Source organism: Amborella trichopoda, chromosome 6, assembly GCF_054954075.1.
Source record: "Amborella trichopoda isolate Santa Cruz 75 chromosome 6, AtrichopodaSantaCruz75HAP2 v2.0, whole genome shotgun sequence".
Taxonomy (NCBI): domain Eukaryota; kingdom Viridiplantae; phylum Streptophyta; class Magnoliopsida; order Amborellales; family Amborellaceae; genus Amborella; species Amborella trichopoda.
Window position 1 is genome coordinate 25,937,073 of NC_142341.1, and position 5,927 is coordinate 25,942,999.

The 5,927-nt window shown below is 40.9% G+C and overlaps 1 long non-coding RNA gene across 4 annotated transcripts; it reads right to left on the minus strand.

Annotated features, from left to right (window-relative positions):
* Positions 1-3,556: 3,556 nt before the first annotated feature.
* LOC110007772 (uncharacterized) lies at positions 3,557-5,359 on the minus strand. 4 transcript variants are annotated; one of them, XR_016058163.1, is made up of 3 exons: positions 5,299-5,359; positions 4,812-4,896; positions 3,557-3,914 (listed from the first exon to the last, which is right to left on the minus strand). It is a non-coding gene; the product is annotated as an uncharacterized LOC110007772 (long non-coding RNA). The 4 variants fall into 4 exon arrangements; XR_016058161.1 differs by lacking the exon at positions 5,299-5,359 and adding an exon at positions 5,088-5,246; XR_016058162.1 differs by lacking the exon at positions 5,299-5,359 and adding an exon at positions 5,063-5,191.
* Positions 5,360-5,927: the final 568 nt, after the last annotated feature.

A 5,927-nucleotide genomic window follows, 5' to 3' on the forward strand; every position in this document is an offset into this window, starting at 1 on the left:
GTCAGCCCGGGCTCGGTTAATGAGTCCGACCTGGAGAAGCCGAGACTCACGAGCTTGTGTCTGTGAGGGACGAAGCGGAAGCTTATCTCTCACAGGATGAAGCTATATGTGCTGAGAGGGGGGTTAAGGCGGTCTCCCTCATGTGCTCGAGGTGGCATAGTGTTAGCGCTGCCCCGAGCTGTGGAAAGCAAATGCATGGCACTTGCAAGGTTCGACCCTAGAAGGCGTAGCCTTGGATGTAGTCTCAAGGCAATATGAAGGTTGATCCGAGGTGTGGCTCGAGTGGATGGATCACGAGCCCTTGGGTGTGTGCGAGGGGTGGAGGCCGTAGGGTCTCTGCCTTGGTGTGTCGAGCCTCTAAATGTAGAGGTCCGAAGTGATGAAGGAGCATGGGGGGTTGCTTTACGGTGAACCTCAGGAGCGACAACAACTTGCTTACCTCCCATGAAAGCGGTTAGGGCAGCCTTCCGGCGTGCCTCAGTAATATGACGACAAGAGACTTGCCAGTAGCAGAGTGCCTACTGTGTACAGTGGCAGGCGTACCACCGATGCAGGGGGCCTTGGTGGAGGGTCCACCAAGGTGAGGAAGCGAGGAGTCAAGGACTTTTAAATCCCCTCTCGTGCTAACCTAGGCAAGAACCTGAGAGCTGGACCTCGAGTCCTGACTCAGAAGGAGAGTAGGGAGGAAAGCTTGAGCAGTTTACTTGCTTGGGATAGTCACGAGTGCGGGGATGAGAAAATCCATGACTCAGATGAACGGGATGAACAATCCAGGTGCCATAAAAAGTAATGCAGAAAGTAAAAGAGGATACTAGTCAAACAAGAGCGAACCGACTAAGGGGTAGTAAGTCCCCAGTGTAGTCGCCAAGCTGGCTAGGTGCCTCGATCTTACCTTTCGGATCTAGATGATCGGGTAGCACATATCTCGGGTTTTTAGCGAACCCGAGATTTGAGATCGCTCTCCCAAAACCTTGTTTAAGAACAAGGACAGGTGTACCAACCGATAAGAGATGAATTTAAGGTGGGTTGGGGACTTACTCGGGCTAGCTCACGTGGGCGCCCTCTTAGATCACGAAGAAAGCCCCCTAGCTGCTTTAGCTGGTTCGAAATCGCCTCCCTTGTCCTGCAATCCTCTTGTTTTCTGCACAACACTTCTATGGTTAATTGGCAAGACAAGTGGGTCAAAGCGACCCACCCTTGTCTTAGGGAATTGTACGCTCAAATGAGGGAGTGATGAAATGGAAGGTTCCAATAAAGAGAGAAAGGAGAAAAAAACTTGACAAAGGGGCATGACTATCATGATGGCCAGAAAGCTATCGACTTAGAGTGGTAGCAAGATGAGCATGGTTCTCGAGATCAACACTGTGGTAATACTACTTTAAACCGAGACCGATATGGCGGTGCTAGGATAAGTCTACCCTCAGTCAAGTGAGGAGAGAAAAGAGTGAAGGAAGAAAAACCGAGGCGGCAATGGGCATCGTAAATGGCATCATAAGAAGGGAACACGCCCTTACGAGGGCAGCGATAACTTCTCATGGAGCACATGATGATAGTTCTCATGAGGCACACGACAACAGTCATGGGACGCAGGAGGAGCGACGACGAGCACCGAACTCACGGAGGAGGCTCGTGGATGGCGATGGGCACCAGCACACGAAGGAAGCTCACAGACGGCGATAAGTGTTGTCAAGACCTCTAGAGGGCAGCGATAGGTATTGTCGTTGACGTTACACGCGTAACAGAGGAAGTCCCCTGCAGGCGGTAACGAGTTTCGCCATCTGTGTTCTTCACTGAGACACCGAGGGTATGTCTGCGGATGACGATGAGCAGCGCCGTCTACACGCCTTGCTGGGAGAGAGAACATAAGAAGAGAGAAGCTTACGCATGGTGCTGCCATCGCCATGCGCGACCTATGAGACCACCAGAGAGGCATGCACGACATTGCCATTACCGTGCATGGCCTCTGAGAGAAACTCAGACGAGGAAGAGGAAGAAGAAAGAGAAGAAGAAAAAGAAGAAGAAGAGAGAGAAGAAAAGAAAAGGAAGAGAGAGAAGATCTACCTCAAGCCTAAGGGTACTGATCAAAAGTTTCTTTCACCTTGCTCTCTCTCTCCAAACGTGACCCAACAATGGTAAGAAGATAAACTGTATTAAGTAAAAACTCTCTCTTTTATGAGGGATTGAGTGTATGTTCTCTCTTTTTGTGTACAACGATGATACATATATATAGAATTTGTCCCAAACATGGGTAGATGATCAAAAGTAACCCTAATTATTGGAAATTAAGATTAAATTGAATTAAAAGAAATTAGAAAATACGGTGCAAAATGACAGATTTGCCCCTTTCTAACAATTTGTGGAATTCCAGAACAGTCCCTTTGTTGCCCTAGTACTTGCGTGATCATGCATGGATGATCTGGGATCATTCTGATGCCCAGCTAATCGAAAGATGATTGTTTTCTTGTAAGGCTCGACATGGCAATCGATTTGATACCAACTTTGAGTCATAAATCGTGTTTTTAGGGCACGACCATGTGACTTGAATTTTGGTTGAATCTTGAAACTTTGGATAGATGGTGTGCTCGTTCCTTGATGTCTTTCTATGATTTCTTCGCTAGAGTACATTGAGCATGTCATCACGATCGCGGGGCAACAAACGTAGCTCTATTCCTTGCCCGAACGAAAATTTTACAACTTTGAAATTTTGGCCAGAAAATGGAATTTCGATAACAGAATTTGCAGTGTCTTCGTCGGCTTCGTTTGCGAAATCCGACCATTCATCATGTATGGGGTTCAGGTCAGAGATGGCCCGAGACCTTACACTTGCGATAGAATAGATCACGTGTCGATCGGGCTCATAAGCGACATGATTCGATCGCTCGAGCGACGCACGATGCTGCTGAATTTTCTGCACTTTCTTCATAGATCAACGACTTCTCTCTAGCTTTTCGTAGTGCTCGGGTGTCGTCACGGGACATACCATATATTGAATCGCTCGTCTTGAGAACATGCTCACTGAATTTGAGTGCGATCCGACTTGAGACGGGTGACATATGAACGTTGCAATCACTGTTCGTGATTGTCCCTTCAATGGTGTGGAGTTGCAAGGTGGCCGTACAGGAATAGCGTGCGGCTCCTTCTGTTCCACTCTTTTCCCTATAACTTTTTCTTGGAGTGTACGTTCGAGCTGAAATTTACCCCCTGGGTGTTTTTAATCGTGTCGGATCCAATGATGATGGTCTCACAGCAATTTGAGACACCAAAAATGTAGCTCTAATTAAAGGGGTCGTTTCAAAGTGCTAGAGGTCGATTTTGCCGGAATTGTTTCTTAGTTTGCACTGCCTTAGACATGTCGAAATATGACGAAACTTGGCATGATACTTTTGAGAGACTTCATGAAGATCTTGGCCAGTTCTGGAGCTATTCTGAGACTGTCGAGATTTCCACTGTTTGCTAGGCTTTTATTGAGCCAGGGGCCCATGATGAAGAAACATATCTTCCAACAATGGCATATAAAAAGAGAGAGAGAGAGAGAGGGTCAAAACACAACTTCATATTGAATAAGAAAAACTTTATTCATGTAGGTACAAGATAAAATGCATCAATTGTTTTAAAATTTAAGAGAGAGAGAGAGAGTGAGATCTCCATTAGCATTGCTTGCATAAACTTCAAATTTGAATTATATGATTACAACATTGTTCCATCTCTCTGTCTCTATCAAGAATATTTTTTGGCCTTGAAAATACATGAGTGAGAAGCTCTCATGCCTTCTACTTTATGGCTTTGAAACCAAATATCTTCATCACCACAACTTCAAACAAAAGGTTGTACTCTCACCATCCCATACAGTTCCCCATTCAAAATACGTAGAGTAAGTTTTGAATCTCCCAAATCATGATCCTAATTCTTCAAGTCTAGCAAGGCAGGGAATAGTTCAAACAAATAAAACCATTACTCAATAGAATTTAATCCTTTAGCTATGAAAAGAACAAGAAATCATCAAATAAACAAAACCATTACTCCGGCCTTTCCTGTCATCTGATAATTATTATACTGAAAATAACAATAAATCATTCACTTGATCCAAAATTTAATCCTTTAAGTATGAAAAGAAGTGCATAATCAAAGAAAAAATGGAATCAAAACATGAAAAATGGCTGGGGCATATTTTCAAACATTTGGACTCTGCAATAAAATGAAAATAATCATTTCTTGAATTTATAAGGCCAAGCTCTTCTAGGAAGATATCACTATTTAAGTAGCAAGTAAATATGGATTCAAAAGAAACCAAGCCATGAAAGAACTTTGTGACAGAAACTTATTCAAGATGAGATATAACTGAAAAAAGAAAATGAAATTCGTTGGAGCAATAAGTTACCTACGTAGCCTTTGCTGGCAACAAAAGAATCAGGTTTTTATAAAGGGAACATCACAGATTTGTAAGTGACCAAGGTATCATAAATTGAATGCCTATACTTGGAGACGATTACTTCTATTTTGGGAGAAGGTCATCTCTTATTTGTTACTTCTTTTTTATGTATAATAAACTGCACTCGATGGGTGGAAATTTCAGAATTCCTGAACAAATCCAAATACAATGAAAATCAAAATGAAGAAAGAACCATACACCAACAAATCAGTCAACATATAAATCAACCAACCCAAATACAGTGAGAAATCAAAATGAAGATAGAACCCTACACCAACAAATCAATCAACACATAGATCAACAAAGTAAATTCTAGAAAAAAAATCCCAAAACTAAAACAAAAAAAAAAGAAAAGAAATGGCATTGAGTGTGGCATTCGTACTTGGTATGATTAGAGATCTTCATAGTTGGGATCACATGAAGGTGGAAAATTAGGGCTTTCTCTACGTAAAAGGGAAGGTGTCTATCTGTAAAAAAAATGCCAAAAAGAAATGGTGGCCTCAGCAAGGAGAGAGAGAGGCGACTATCTCAAGTCAAAATAAAACCTACCAAAATCTCACCCAAAAAACAAAAATACGGAAAGTTACCAAAATCTCATATCTTTCACCATAAAAAAAAGCTCCAAAATCTTACCCAAATAAAGCTACCAAAATCTCACCAGAAAAAGAAAAAATTCCTTATGCATGAACAGTACTTCCATTTGTGCCGGCAATTTGGCAATTTTTTTATCAAGAAAGAGAGGGCTGGGGAGGGCAAGGCAAGAGATGAAGAGAGAGAAGATGGGGGACAACAAGGAGAGAGATAAATAAAAAGGCATGCGAGAGAGAAGAGATTGAGATGAGCTTTAAATTTTGAAATTCAAATTTTACCTCATTGAACTCGTTTTTTCAATTTCGAAGTAAAAGTCACAAATGCACTACAATAGGTTTTGGTGTTCAAATAGTATAGGGGCAATAAAAGTAGAAATGCGGTTCCAACTTATTTTAACTTGAACTTGTTGTTTTTGGAGGTTAAAACTAGAAAATCAATATATATATATATATATATATAACTCTTTTCAAGGTATATAGGCGACAATGAGAAGTGATTTCACCTACCCTCATCACCATCCAAACTTTATCACATAGTTACAGTTGTCTGGTAGTATTTCAATTTTCAGTTTTTTTTTCTACAAATCATAATTATTTGAATTTTGGAGCATGTATACATCTTAGTGAGATGCACCTAATAAAAATATGAAAAAAATAATTTGTAAAATAAAAATTGACCAAAATACCCCTAAAATTTATGGGAGTATTTTTGTCTATTTATATTTTACGAATTATTTTTTTTATTTTTATTAGGTGTATGAATTTTACTTTATTTTCTGTAAATTCAAATCACTTGAAATTTTAGATGTGTGTCGATTAAAAATAGTGAATATTTGAAAAATATTTTGCATGAAAAAATGACCAAAATACCCCTATAAATTTCAGAGTTATTTTGGTCATTTTTAATT